Source organism: Falco biarmicus, chromosome 3, assembly GCF_023638135.1.
Source record: "Falco biarmicus isolate bFalBia1 chromosome 3, bFalBia1.pri, whole genome shotgun sequence".
In the NCBI taxonomy this organism is placed as follows: Eukaryota; Metazoa; Chordata; class Aves; order Falconiformes; family Falconidae; genus Falco; species Falco biarmicus.
In genome coordinates this window covers 102,820,223-102,834,751 of record NC_079290.1, presented here as the reverse complement: position 1 = coordinate 102,834,751, position 14,529 = coordinate 102,820,223, and the positions used below count along the sequence as shown (strand labels likewise).

At 46.6% G+C, this 14,529-nt stretch overlaps 2 long non-coding RNA genes across 2 annotated transcripts in view; one reads left to right on the top strand and one right to left on the bottom strand.

Moving 5' to 3' along the window:
• LOC130146449 (uncharacterized) overlaps positions 1 to 14,529 on the top strand; it is a 38,341-nt gene that overhangs the window by 3,471 nt on the left and 20,341 nt on the right. The gene's annotated exons all lie outside the window — the stretch shown is intronic.
• LOC130146450 (uncharacterized) lies at positions 861 to 9,658 on the bottom strand. Its single transcript, XR_008820915.1, has 3 exons — positions 9,441 to 9,658; positions 7,977 to 8,306; positions 861 to 2,228 (listed from the first exon to the last, which is right to left on the bottom strand). It is a non-coding gene; the product is annotated as an uncharacterized LOC130146450 (long non-coding RNA).

Genomic DNA, 14,529 nt, shown 5'->3' with positions numbered 1-14,529 from the left:
CCATTTTCTTGAAAGCTGGCCTACCACACAGCTTTTATATCTTTCAGTGTCCTATCTGTCCTACCAGACCTTGCTAGATGGACAGGGACAGACAACACTTGATCCCTCACTGGCAGGTTTGATGCGTCTAAGAACTGAGTGACTTAAGCCTGACACTGCAGGGCCGCGCAGGGCTGGAACTGGCATGTTACAAGTGAGGGATGAAGCGGGAAGAGCTCACCTCACCCCACCAACCCGGACATGTTAACTTCTTTCTCTGGAACAAACTGTGCTGCAGCTTGTACTGCAGATCTCAGAAACCTCTGCAGCCCCTTCTTCCACATAAATGATTTTGTGATTTTCTCTCCACCTGTAATTGTGCAGATGAAAAGTTTGGCTGGGAGGATAACAACAGAAATCTACATAATAATTATTATTGTTTCTGGTTACTTTGATTGCACTGAGACAGAGCTTTACAAAATAATTGCACCAGTCAGTCCTAGGTAGGTGCAAGGGAAAATCCCTGAGATGGTGTGTGATGAGAACATTAGGGGAAGAATCTGTAATTCTCTTAAGTAACTGTAATTCTGAGGAACACACTGTGTTAAAACGGTTGACTTCATGTCTGGTTATGCCAGATGGCTTCCATCAAGAGGCAGATGTTTTCCCCAGTCTTCCCCTCAAAAAGGACATCAGAATTTAACCACGCCTTTGTATTCAAATACGTAGCATGAACAAAAGCATATGCTGTAGATACCAACTTCGTATAACTGCTGAGTGAAAGCACTGGGGTGGTAGATACAGCCTTGCGGGGAAGCGTTTCTTGAAAGTGGTAAATTTTTAAAAACACATGCATTCAGTACAGCTGACTTCCAAGAAGATAAAGGAGATAATCTGCAGTTTATTTACTTGAGGTTGAAACACGTTTAGCTAAAACTTCTTTTAAAATAAAATACACATTACCCTGCTTTGGGTGCTTCAGCTGTAATGAAGATGCAAAATGCATCATATGATGCTCCTAAAGGTGACTTGGCTGAGCATTTCCCTATTCAGGCTGATGACTGATGCTGTAAGCCTGTCACGGCGTACTTAATCCACACTAATACCTGCTCCATGCTAATTTTCAGAAGGCTGTAGAGCACAAGGTGGCCAGCCTCCCAAAATCTACCGGCAGCTTACAGACATCTGCAAATGGGCAAGAGTGAAGCACGTGCTGTATGCCTCGGTGCTCCCAGGAGAGCTGCAGGGTGGTTTGCAGGCGGGGGGTGACAGCAGCTCAGCAGCCACCCACAGACCCTGCCCCAGCGCAGGGCCTGGGCGCGCGGGGGGCTGCGCAGTGTCACTCTCGCTTTCCCCCGTGGCTGGGGGTTTGAGTGGCCCAGCCACCCCGGTGCTAGACAGCCCTGGTGCCAACAGGCTGATGTAATGCTGTTATGAGAGCTGTATCTGAACTACTCAGAAGTGATGCAGAAGTTGTTCAAAAGTCACAGATTGGCCCGTCCCTATGGCAGGGAGTTTCTTGCAATTTATATATAATTGCTCAGGGCAAGAAGTCTGCGGGCGGTATCATGTTTAAATATTACAACACAATATGGAGACATTCAAAAGCCCTTCCAGCTCTTCCATTGCCCAGACACCTCATTGGATCCACTGTGATAACCAGTGGCAGGTTTCACTTGGGGAAGCGAAATAACCTCATCCTGTAGTTTTGAGTGTTTGCAGTGGGAAGGGAAGCTCTACCCCCCTCAAACGCCATCAGGACTTGCCATCAGAAACTGGAGCAGCTTTTGCTGTACGTGAGTGCCCCATGTGAAAGAGGTTCGGGTAGTTTCTGTCGTGGCAATCCTTTCCTGTTTCTAGACTCTGGACTTCTCAGCCAAGGACCTTCTGCCAGGGTTTCTGCTGGCTTTTACAGAAGCAGCTCCAGGAATGACTTTAGCACACGGAATACAATAAAATGTGCATCTGGTGCTTGATTCCACTCGCACTGAGCTATCACCAATGTTGTCAATTGCCTTCAAAAAGAGGCGATGCAAATTCTTAGCACCACAATAATCAGTTAGCAGTTTAAACTGTGGTCACCAACTTGTACATCACCTGGCTTCCTGCATTTGAAAATGCAATCTTCATGCTCTGTTAGCAGAGGATCTTTCTTTCCCCAGCAAATATCTTTGGCAAAGCTCTGTGCTGCTCAGTGGAAATATAGCAGAGACTATTTTAGCTTCTCGATTTTTTTTTTCTTGGGCAACCTGAAAGAAAAGGATATAAAAAAGAAATAATTTCTGAAAGTTAGTTACATTTTCCCCATAGCTCCCTCTCTAGGAGTGGGGTTAGTTTTGCACTGACGGATTCTGCACAGGTGTATTTTCAGCAACGCAAATACTTTTGCATTGACACTTTTCTGTACAGCAGCACATGAACTGGCTCACACTGGACCAACTGCATAAGGGGTTACCACAAGCACACCCCGTAAGTGGGGCTGGCTACCTATACATAACCCAGCATAGACACGGCCTCGAAAACCCTACAGGTAGTTGTCCTTACTCATAAATTAAACCTTATTTACTGTGTTGGGGCTACTCCCATGGCATCTTCACAGTCACGCTTCGCATCTTGAAGCCCACATAGTTTTGAAATGCATGACTCGGAAGCATGAATCAACACTTCTCCCTTTGCCTAGCAGGGATGCGTACAACTTAACATCCCTTCCCTCCTCTGCAGAAGGAAAGCGTGTCTAAACACATTCATTTCAGAAGGGAAGCTGATGACAGAGATTCCTGTGCCATCACAACAGAAGTTCATTCAAACTCTAGACGGGGCTGTCGACCAGCCAGGATGAGCAATTTTTATAACTGAAGCTGTTTGTCTCTGCAGAACTTCAGAGCAGTGGTTTCCAGCTGCAGGGGCTGGTGAGTCCATGGGTGGCAATTAAGAAAGACACTTTGCTGTCTAGTAATCTACAGATGGGAAACTTCTTTTCCCTCACCTCCACTGCAAAATGTATAGATGAAAACCAGCAAACAGCTGAACAGCCCTGCCATAATCAAACGTGTGCTCTTCTTACTGGACTTGTGTGAAAAGATTATTCAGACCACAACTTTCTGCCCTTCCCTTCTCTTTTACCCTTCTCCTCCCCACTGCCATGAGTGTCCAGCCCAGGGAAAAAAATGGGGGTGTTGGATGGCCTTTGGTGACAGTCTGGGCAGGCGGCACTGTGCATGTCCCTGCCGGGTGCAGAGCCCCGCTGCTCACCTAACCTGGCGAGGCCTGCGTTCCTCTACAGTCTTCGTCAGGCAGGGTGCCCCACGGTCCCTAAGGAGAAATTGTGGTGCAAATACAGAGTATGATAGCTTTTATTTAAATGTGAAAAAAATACCTACTTAGAATAATGCGGGAAAACCCACTCAGCTGGGAAACGAAAAGTGTGTTGGTCCATCTGCACAGGCACGGGATGTAACAGGTGAGATTCAAAGTTCAGAAGATAATTTAAAGTGATACTTTCCTGCTTATGGTGTATCAGGAAAAGTTCAGAAAATCAAGTAGGAATGTAGGGGGGAAAGGAGGAAGCTGTCAGCAGTGATTTTTAATCAAAGAGAAAAATCTTAGCACTGCAACGAACATAGGCAGAATCAAAAGTGATCAAGAATGGAGCTGCTGATAGAAGTGATAACAAAAAAAAATTGTTTGGTCTGGTGCCTTGCTGAGGAAAGATATGCCTGGAGACAGAAATCATTAGCAGGTGAGAACAGGGTGAGGCAAGCATCATTATTTTTATGAGAGCAGGGATGAAAACAAGTACATCTGAAGCGGAAGAGGGAAGATGGTACAACCACATCAATGATCAAAGAAGACATACCATACCTGTGTTCGCGTAAGAGATGAGCACGGTAGCTTCATCAGCTGATCTTAGAAACCATAAATTATGTCAGTAGTGTTAGCCGTGAGCATCTGAACTGGTGAAAGTGGCGTTCACATCACTAAGCAGAAACAATATGGTTGTCTGCAAAACTGAGAGCTAAATCCTTTTTCTCCTTTTACTTTATCTGAAAACTTGCTGTATAGGTGGTGCTGAGATTTTTCTTTTCCATTATTCCAGGAATATTTGGGGGGAGAGACATTTTTATATTCTGTTCTTGTAAAGGCAAAGTTTGTACTCGCCCTGATGCTGCTGATGGGCAGTTTTAAAGCGAAGGAGAAAACCTCTTAACAATGACCCATGAAGGGGCCTCAGCCAGCATCCTCTCTGCTCCAGGTGCCGGCTTCTTACGGCTTTTGATGCAGCCGGCAGGTGAGAGGCCAGCGCTCAGCTGGCACACTCCTGGCGTATGGAGCCAGTGACCAGAGCAGTCCCCCGAAGGAGAGGCAGTAAGAACTCAGAAGCCACAGCACACTGGGGTACGGCCATCACTGGGTGTTGGACACATCTGTGTATTGTATGTGTCTTGGTTTGACAAAAATGCTTCTGTCTTAGAAATGCAAGTGAATAGGGTATGTGTCTGGGGAGCAATGTTTGGTGTACTTAACGCACATTTTTATAGTAGCGAAATCATAACCTAGTAGAGAAACAAGCTTCAGGTGTGACAGCACAAGTCAGAACCATCCTTATGCAGAATTCACTTACGACCAAGACTTTCTGATAAACATCTTACTTTTCAACTGCGTGTTTTGCACACTGCTTGCATGAGATCTCTTTTCTCTCTTTCCCTCGTTGGCTGACTTCGTGCCCTTTTGGCTTGTCCCTTTTTTCTTTTTAAGCCTACTGGTGATTCACTGGAAAAAAATCCATTTAGCCCGTGCGCAGGAATTTATGACCTATTTACAAGTGAACTTCACTGTACTGCCCGTCGGCCAGTCAGCCCCCGAGGTACCCCCGGAGCGCCTTTTAGAAGCCGGGTGACCTCCGCCGCGGTTCCCGGGAGCTCCCCCCAGCCCGCTCGTGTCACCCCTGCCCCTCCGCGCTGCGGGTGCGCCTCGCCGTTCGCCCCGGAGCACGTTCTCCGGGAGGGACCCGTGTGCCTGGGGACGGGCTGCGTGTCCCCAGGGCTCTGAGAAGTCGCTGCGCTGCGGGAGGAACAGTGAGGAGTAACAGCAGCGGAGGGTCGCACCGTGCCCGCTGGGGTGGCCCCAGCCGGTCCGGTCCTGCGCCGATTCTGCTGCGGCCCCGGCGCCGCTCCCGGGGACACCCGCGCCCACGGGGACACCCGCGCCCACGGGCCGGGCCACCCGGCGCGTCCCCGCACCCGCCACAGGGTGGCGCTGCGAGATCTTCATGTCAGCCCCGGTGCCAATGCCTGTGTACGTGCCTGTGCGTGTGACAGCGTCGTTAGGCAGCAAATTAAAACCAGTAGTGCTTTTTTCCATTTTGAAAACAAAGATATAGTAGTCTCCTTTCAAACAGGGCTGGAGTATGGAAACATGGAACCGAGAAGAAAACAGTGCTGCTGCTGCTGCTGCTGCTGCATGTGAGGTGCTGCCATAAATGCCACATTTCAGGAACGCACCCCAGCTTTGTTCCTATGCTGACTATGCATTTAACTAATTTACATACACATATACACCCTCCAGTATACAACTTATATTGCAAAGATCATTTAGAATATGTATTCTAAGTGCCTTTTGAATTCAGAGTTCCTAACAGCCCAGCTCTGGCCAGTGCGCTAAGGCACATCCCTACTGGTGTGTCCCAAAGCACGCTCTGCCGGCAGGGCCATGAGGCTGCCAGGTTAGTGCAGCCTTCCTATGCTGTCTCCAGCTCCACATTTCCATTTTCTTTTGGTGAAGCAAATCAGGGAATTTTCTTTGTGTGAAAATGTACCTAGCAAAACCAAACAGTCGGCATTTAACCTGGTTAGCCCCCTGCCTGACTTGCAGCTTGGGTGCCAGCGCTGGCAGGGGAGCAGCAGGGAGCCTGGCATCAGCGTCCCAGCTGCACCTCATGCCCAACTGGTTCGTGCGGTGGCAGAGCTGAAGAAGCTTTCAGATTTGGCCTCCACTAGTTGTACGTTCAACTGGCTCACTTGCCCTTGCAAGCGCTATTTTCTGGTTTGGCGCTGACAGTGAAATGCTGATGGCATAGCTTGCTCCGCGACATTTTTGTCGGGATGCAACACAGCGAAGTATCATCAGGGCTGTATTAATGCCAGGGGCGATGCAGGATCTAAACAACGCATCCTGCTTTGAACTGCTGCTGAAACACACTCCCACACTCAACTCCTTACTGGTACGTGTGCTGGTGAGTTGCACTGACTGCGCGGCTGGGTCTCCACAGAAGGGCTGCACAGGTGAGCTCCCGGCAACTGAATGCTGTATTGCCAACTGTGACAATGTCACAGCTACTGTGTTTATACAAGAACCCTTTTTGTCACTAAAGAACTTCACAGTTCAATGGAAGAGCTGAGAATATGAACTCTCTGGCTCAAAAACACAAAGACACATTTAGTTTGTAAATCCATTTTCTCCAGGATAACACTTTGAATGCTGGGGACCTGCTTTATGACTTTTTTATGATCCTTGGGACTGGCAGCCCTGTTGTTCCTTCCCTTAACGCACCACCGCCGTGGCTGAGCGAGGCAGGGGCTCCGGGTTTGAATGCGGAGAAGCGCCTGGGCGTGTGCCGCTCCAAGCTCTGCCGCTCCTGCTCTCATCACGCCTAAGCTCCAAGAGTCGGAACCGGGGCACAGGTAACCTTCACCCATTTGCTCAGGCTGCTGCTGGGGACAGATAGTTTGGCAAACAAAAGCCAAAGGTCCTTCAGGTAGCCGCTATCTGTCAGTGTTGCTACTTCTTTCAGGCTTATGTGCCTGTGTTGAGTAGTCCCAGTAGCCCACTGCCAGGTAAACAAACGGCACAGTTCAGCAGTGCTGCTCGCCGCCTAATAAAGGCTCCACATAAAAACGGTGCAGCACGGGCTCTCTCCCCTTCCCCACAGAGGGCAGTTTTATGTTTCAGGTATGATCTGGTACAGAACCAGTCTGTATGTAGCGGGAGTCTGCGCTGGAAGACTTAATGGAGGAAAAATGCATTTTCCGTGGCTGGTAGCAGCCACAGTCACAGCTACATCCGAAAGCGGTGTTACTGTAACGCTGCCAGTCTCACACTTCAGCCCCTATCAGTAACATTTCCGAAACCCGGTACTTTTCCTTTGCAGGGTAACTTCAGGTAAATGCTCTTTTTGCCTAAAAATAATATTTTGCTTGTTTTTTGGGACATACCTTTTTCTCCATCTCTTCTAATGGTGTAGTAATAACTGAAAAGTGGACAGAAATGCCTTTTTAGTGGGCTGCATTCCTGTGAGATGTGGCTACACTCTACATCGTCTAAGTAGGACTAAGAAAAACCATCTACCCCTTCACTCTAAACTATACGGAAGCTTTTCCCTTCTTTTCCAGACATGATATAATGTGGGTTGTCTTCTTTGTACATAGAAAACAGTAACACATAGTCATAAAGAGTACGTGTGTGTGCAACTGCATTAACCCTTCAAAATCAAACCTTTGGTGCTACTGCTAATACTCTCACATGTTTCGAGATGCAGTGCAGCGAAGCAGAGATGCTGTGAGATCCCAACTGCACAGACCTCGCGCGTGTCACACGCCTGTAAGGAATTAAGCTTCATGAAAGCCCCGTGGCACAGGGAAGTATTTTGCTTCCCGATGGAGATGGTACATATTTCCATAGCAGGCAGCAGCAGGGCCGGCTGCAGCGGCAGGGCAAGCGGGGAAGCGGGGGGCTCTGCAGCCTGTGACCCACAGCGTGAGCACCCGCTGCCGCAGGCTGGTGTGGGTATGGGTTGTGTGTGGGATGTGTGTGGGGAGCAGGGGGTGTGGGGCGTGTGGGAGCGGGGGTTGTGCATGGGGAGTGGGGGGTGTGGGGTATGCGTGGGGAGCAGGGGGTGTGGGGAGTGTGGGGAGTGGGGGGTGTGGGGAGCGGGGAGGCAGGGCGTGGGGCAGCCTCCCTGCAAGTCACCGTTGGGTGGGGGGTCCCACTGGGCTTCTCACCTCGCAAGCCCGTGTAGAAGCGGTTGTTCTTCTGGACAGTTTGCAATGTGAGAGGCCAGAGCAGCAGCGTGGCGGGGGGCTGGCGTGCAGCTGTCAGGAGCACAGACCGGCCGATGGCACCTGCCCCCTGGGTCAGAAGGTGCAGGCACTGATGGAGACAGACCACAACCGTGGGCAAACACTACCTGTGCCTCTGATGCCTTTAATTACTCGAGCTGGAGCTGGGCTGTCCCCCTTTGGAAGGCACCGCTTTGCAGGCGTGTTCATCCCTGTGCGTACACTTCCAGTGCCTCTCTCCACACGCTGTCCTTAGGCAGGGGCAGTTTGGGGCTGAAGAGGGGAGGGGAAGAGATGGTCAGAACCAGAACCAAAAATATGTGCAGGGAAGAGGAAGATGGGAAGGAGGAAGAAAGAGAAGGGAGGAGGGCAGGAAACACAGAGAGCACAGAGACTTGAGACACCGGCAGAGGATCTACAGGGGTGGGAGAGGGTCTTGAAAAGCAACAATAATCAAAGAGCAACAGACCAAGTGGTTTTGCCTGTATACAAGCACATGCTCACACGTATGTCAGAATTGACAGAAAGTGGGTATTAGGAGGAGGAGGAGGGAGGCTATCTCACATTGGCAGAGGGCGTTAAGCCATCTGTGTCTCTCGTGGCTACAAGAAGGCTCCCAATGCCTCCTGCTCTGCACCCAGTGGGAGCCCTGCGGCTCTGGAGGTGCCCGCAGCTGCTCTCCCAGAGCATCCTGCAGTAGCAGCAAGGATGCTGAGCAGCAGGGCAGGCAGCCAGGGTCTATGTGGCCACTGGTGAGCAGGCAGGTCCAGCTGTGCATCGGTGGGAGCTGGGCAGAGCTGAGAATAAATCTCAGATTTCCTGCACCTCGGGTCTATCCACGAGGCCGTCACTTCCCCACGCACTGATCTGACATTACAGAACGTATGGCAATGCAAAGCCACAAAAAAACTAAATTAAGAGAGTAGTGGGCGTTTGACTTGCATGCAATGTTTCCCTTTCACTGCAAATTTCTCATTTACTGTTATTTTTGCATAGGCCCGTGTGACTGAATTCCCATAAAGTGGTCCCCCACACCTTGGGCAGTTATTTATTAGAGCAAGAAGCAGTCACTGGCCCGATCTGTGCCTGGAAATTAGAGAGAGACACAGACCAGGCATCTGAGAAAGATACTGCAGGGAAGGGATATATGAACCACTCTGGCACAATTCAGTTGTTAGGCAAATGATTAAAGCTAAAAAGGAGGAAAAATGAACTGCTTCCCTGGTTGTATATATAAGCTGGACATTTGCAGAGAGTGAGCAATGGAGTGGTTATCAACAATAAAGGAGTAATAAAAAGATAAGATCTTTGCATTCCAATTAAAAGAAAAATCATTGCAACAGGATCAGATGTTTTCCCTGGCAAAGACGCAAAGAATTTCTCTCCAGGAAAGAGACAAATACCTACCTCTTCCCTTTTATCAAGTACTAACCCGTCGGCCTCTGATGGTAACAGGCAGAGAACCAGCACAGGGATTTCTGTTGCAGATGGGAAAGCGCTTCCCCCTACCCCTGTTCAAATCCGAAGAAAGATTGGACCGATGAATCAATGGGGTGGAGGGAAACCAAGCTATTAGGAGATTAACATCAGGAGAGACTTTAGAGCAAGATGTCTTTTCTGATGGAACTGTGTAAGAAATTAAAGAAACAAGTATCAGCTTTGCTTCCCCTTCCTGCCACCCCCACATTAGCCACATCTTTGCAAAACACACCATGCAGCAGGTACTGATTCAGTGGCAAGGCTTACTTCTGCGATAAAGATTTTTCTGACTGCGACTTTCAAAGCTCCAAACAATGGAAAAGAAGTATCAGATGAAAAGATCCAATATCTGCAATAAGCAATGCTGAGGTGACATACGTACAAATACTTGTCGATGGAACAAAAGTAGTTTTGCCTTTTCTGTGCTGTTGTTTTCAAGATTGTTCCAAAGTAACCAGAGTGATGCCTAATGGTTAAGCACACGATTTACTGAAGACCTTTCAGAGGCCACATTCGAGCTTGTCTTCTCTCTGTCAGTGCCAGGCAGGTAGAAAGGTAATCAGAGAGAAAGTTGGTTTCACTGACTAACCTGAAGGATCCATCATGGAGATTGCTGCTGATTACAAAGTCAGGAAATGTCCTTGATTCACCTCCTCAGGAAGCCTGCTAACTGCTCAGCCAAAATTTCAGAAATAATTCGAAAAATAGAAGCGCTTCTTAATTTACTATCAAGTATAGTTCTTAAATCTGATTGTTGCATGAAAATTGTCAAATATGTTTTCAGTGGAAGATTAAGTTTTTAATTTTGTTATGTGTGCAGTGTAGACCTGAAAAGGGTAACTGCTTATCATGGAAAATGTTGACTGTAGCTGAAGAAGAGAATGCCTGAAAACGTAAGGAAACATGCCTGAAAATATAAGGAAATGAAACATGTCAGCCAGCATATTCAAGCCAAAGTTATTTCGTTTGAATCTGGCACGGTGTTACCTCTTAGGAAATGCAGTGCAGTGACTCGGTTTCCCAATTCTCTTCCATAAAGAAGTTTCCCAGTCCGGCTTCACCCCTGCCACGCTGGGGCAGCCGTGCTGGTGCCGGTCCGCTGTGCCGTGCTGGGGGAGGCGATGAGGGGGTTGCTCCTGCTCTGGCAGGTTTGGCTTGGCGCCTGTGATGAGATGCTGCAGTCGCATTTATAGATCACAGTTTTGAAGTTATCGCTCCTCTGCTGAAAGATGTCAGTTTTCCAGTGGGAAATCCATTCTCCAAATTTTCTGACTAGAACTTATGTTTATCAGTCTCCTAATTCCAAAACCTCTTCTCCAGCACTTCCTTTCCTTTGACAATTCACTAATAGCTTCATTCCCTTCCCTATCATTGGCTCATCTTTCTTCTTATGTGCAAGCGTAGATCAGCTGAAACATGTATATCTCTTGTCTCCTTCCAACAGCAATCTGATTCTTTACATTAACCTTAAATTTCAAACATATTGAGGAGAAAAGTAAGAGGCTTTTGTACCTGTCATTTGTTTTAGCACTTGACTCTAAAGCAAAATTCGTTACACTCCCCCACTTTTATGTTTTAGATACATTATAAACAATGTTTTAACAGCATTTGGCAGAACACAATGAGCCAGTGAACAGATCTTCATGATAAATATCCACAGGTTCAAACCTGCAAGCAGTGGGCTGAATTATTGTCTACACCTATTGCATATGTTAAGTATGATGTCTTGGAAGTACTTCAGCAAGTTTCTAATTCTTAGTGGACTTATTCTGTAATCATGGGGGAAAAAAGTACACACAAATATACATATACATATATATAAATAAAATCCAGCTGTTGTTCCAGACAAAGATTCCTCGTGTAGGTACACAAGTGGTGTCTTACACTCACTCCCTGTGGTCAGTGAGTATGATGAATACATCCTTAGTAGCAAGATGACAGTTACTTCCTCATGCCAGGGGAATACCCAGAACAGCATTAATAGATGTCAGTTGCAGGAAAATTGTCTGACCCATTGAACCTTTATGTTTTGCCGAATAGATAGTAGCTATTTGTTTAAACATTTTTAATGTTGCATATATTTCATGAGGTCTGTATGTTAAAAAGTGGGTTTCCAGTACTGCGCAAAGCATTTGTCTAAGTGACCTTTTCTCAGTTATTAAGAGTTCAGGGAACGCCAAGACCCACCTTAAAACAGGCCAACAGCTGAGCTTCTCATGGGTACCTGCTGACCTCGGCATTCCTAATCTAGCCCTGACTTGGAGCCCTTGGAGCCTGACAGCCTCTGAGAGGAGGTACCTGAGCGTGAACCCTCCCTGCCACATTGTTCCATGCCTTTGGCCTCGGACAGGGCGTTGGACTTGGTCTCTTGTGTTCCATGTGACTGCCTGAGCAACCAGGCTGCTGGCTAATATGGGATAGATCTCTCATCGTCTCCTGTGAGGAGTGCTCCACTTAATATCAATAATTAAGTACTTATTTGAGAAGGTATTTGAACTCTGAACTCTGCTGTATTTCCCAACTAATGGGCTAGAGTCAGGGTGTCGTCTCTCTCCCAGCTCTCTTCCCTCCACTTCCATTTCTAGACCAGTAGTAGTTAATAATTTATATGAAATGGAACATTTCCAACAGTAAAGATGGAAAGAAACCGACCCCTTGGTACCTATATCACCCCCAAGTTATGCCACTAAAGAGAGATTTGGGAGAAAGTGTTTGGAAGCAAGAACTATCTTTAGACAGACAAGAGTTTGGATCCACAAAAATTTTTGATCGAGTTGAACATAATACTTTATGGGTCTAATCTTTATCTGCTCTTCCCCATATGGTGAAATTTGGGGAAAATGAGAGAGCCTGAACCATAAGAAAACCTGTTAAAAAATATTACCACAAAAATGCAATACTGAGACACATACTGCAACTCTGTTGACTTTACACTGTCTTTGAAAGATATTACTAGATCTGCTTCCTTTCGTTCAATTTAAATGTTATATTCCCCTGGTTATTTTTGTTAACTGTGTTTCCCTAATTTTGCTTTTAAATATTAAAAGGTTAAGGTTTCCTTTTTCTGCTTCCCTCCCCCTACCTTTTCTGGTCTAGCATAAATGCCAGCAGGAGAAAATGCACTCTCAGACTTAACTCATCCACTCGCTTTAAATATTCTGCACTAAATTAAGTACAGAAACAGATACATGGTGCTCTGGAAATATGGCTTTAACCAAGAGAATTGTGATAGCTCAGGAAGCTGTGCACTGACAATCAGCAAGAGCTCTATCCTGATGAGTAACGGGGGAGATTTGTCATTGTCTTCTCCCCCTGAAGTATTTACAGATGAACTCTACATTCAGAACCAATTAGGCATCATATACTTTTGCACACAGGCACATTTTCCTGAAAAATATGGGAAGAACAAACTTTTGAGTTAAAAAAAAGAGAAGTTCAGATCAATCACACTTATTTTCATCTTGCTTTAAATGTGCTGTTTCCTTTTTCTCTTTAAATAGTTTTCTGTGTGGTTGCTGAAATGTCTTTGTAAGAGAAGTTACAATACTCAGACAAGGAAAGTCCCTGGTGGTTTTTAAACACCATTTTTATTGAGATTTCTTAATTAAAAAAAGAAAGACCTAATAAGCACATCAGTCATAGAAAACCCATATCATCGTGACTGCCGTTTAAGTTTTATGAAGAGTAACTAAAAGGACATCTATGTCACAGGTTAGTCTACAGAGATGTTTAAGTGGTTTGGGAAGGTACATTCTAAAGAAAACATTTTTATATGCAGAAGAGTTAGGTCTGAAACTGTTCACCAGACAAGAAGATTAGCCATGCAGATGATTATTTAGGTGTGTGGTTTTGCACGGTTTAATGTGCGCAGTAATCTTGGGAAACGAAGATACACACATAAACCAGCAAATACATGGATTATCTGCAACAAACATAGGCTTTTCTTCCAAATATTTTCCCCTGTAATGTTAATTTTCTCTAAAAAATCTCCTAATGACAAAAACTGACAGCTCTGAGGACTGACTGTTTGTCTATGCCCAGTACAGGTAGGTACAACACAGATAATGCTATTCGACAATCTCTCTGTATCACCACCTAATTTTCTCAAGAATTTCTGACAGACCCTTGAAAAACACTTTGGAAGAACCAGAAAAGAGATTTTTCCTAGGAAATGCCTTCACAGTATTGCACCAAAACCTCCACAGTGTTGGTGAGTTGCTCCAGGCGTGAGTGCTGGTAGGAGGTGTGCTGCAGGGCGGGCGCGCGCGTTGGGGATCTGGGGTGCGCACCCGTGCAAGGTCTCTGGTGTTTGGAGAGCATTATGGAAGTTTGAATACAGATTGAGGTGGGTAGATGAATTCTGTCAAACCATGTTTCCTTCAGGTGGGACAGAAGGTCGGATTATCTAAACTATGCCAGTTGTCGCTTTTTACTGTGCAAAGCTAGACCAGGTTTGCAGGAGGTAACTATGGATTACTTCTGCAATCAGGAAGCAGAAGGTAAAAATAATTCCAGAATTGTCTGGACAAGAGTCAGTGTGTCTTGTGGGCTGCTTTGTTCTCGGACCGCAGCCTAGCACAGAAAAGCTAATGACTGGGATAACCTCAAGACCCAACTTTCGGTAAAGGTAATACCGTATCTATTAGGTAGCTTTTGATGACTGTGAGGTATTGACGACTTGACTGCATCAATTAGCCAGGCCGGACAGGATCGATTCCTCTCTGTAGCATTCCACCACCTGCCCGAGACCCGGCAGTGGGGTCAAGCAGTTGAAGTCAACTGGATAAATCTAAGGAATGGCTTAAGAAGGAGCGTGTGTAAAGGCTGTCATGATGGCATCCCTCCCATTGCAGCTGCTTTGACGCAAAGGGGTTTCCAGGGTTCCAAACAGCCGTCTTTGTCTTGTTTCCCCTGCTACCAATTGGATACGGGAACAAATTTCAGGTACGGTCAGAAACGACTTACTTCAACTTGAGAATGTTGGAAGATACGGCCTTCACATCTCATCGCAGGAGCC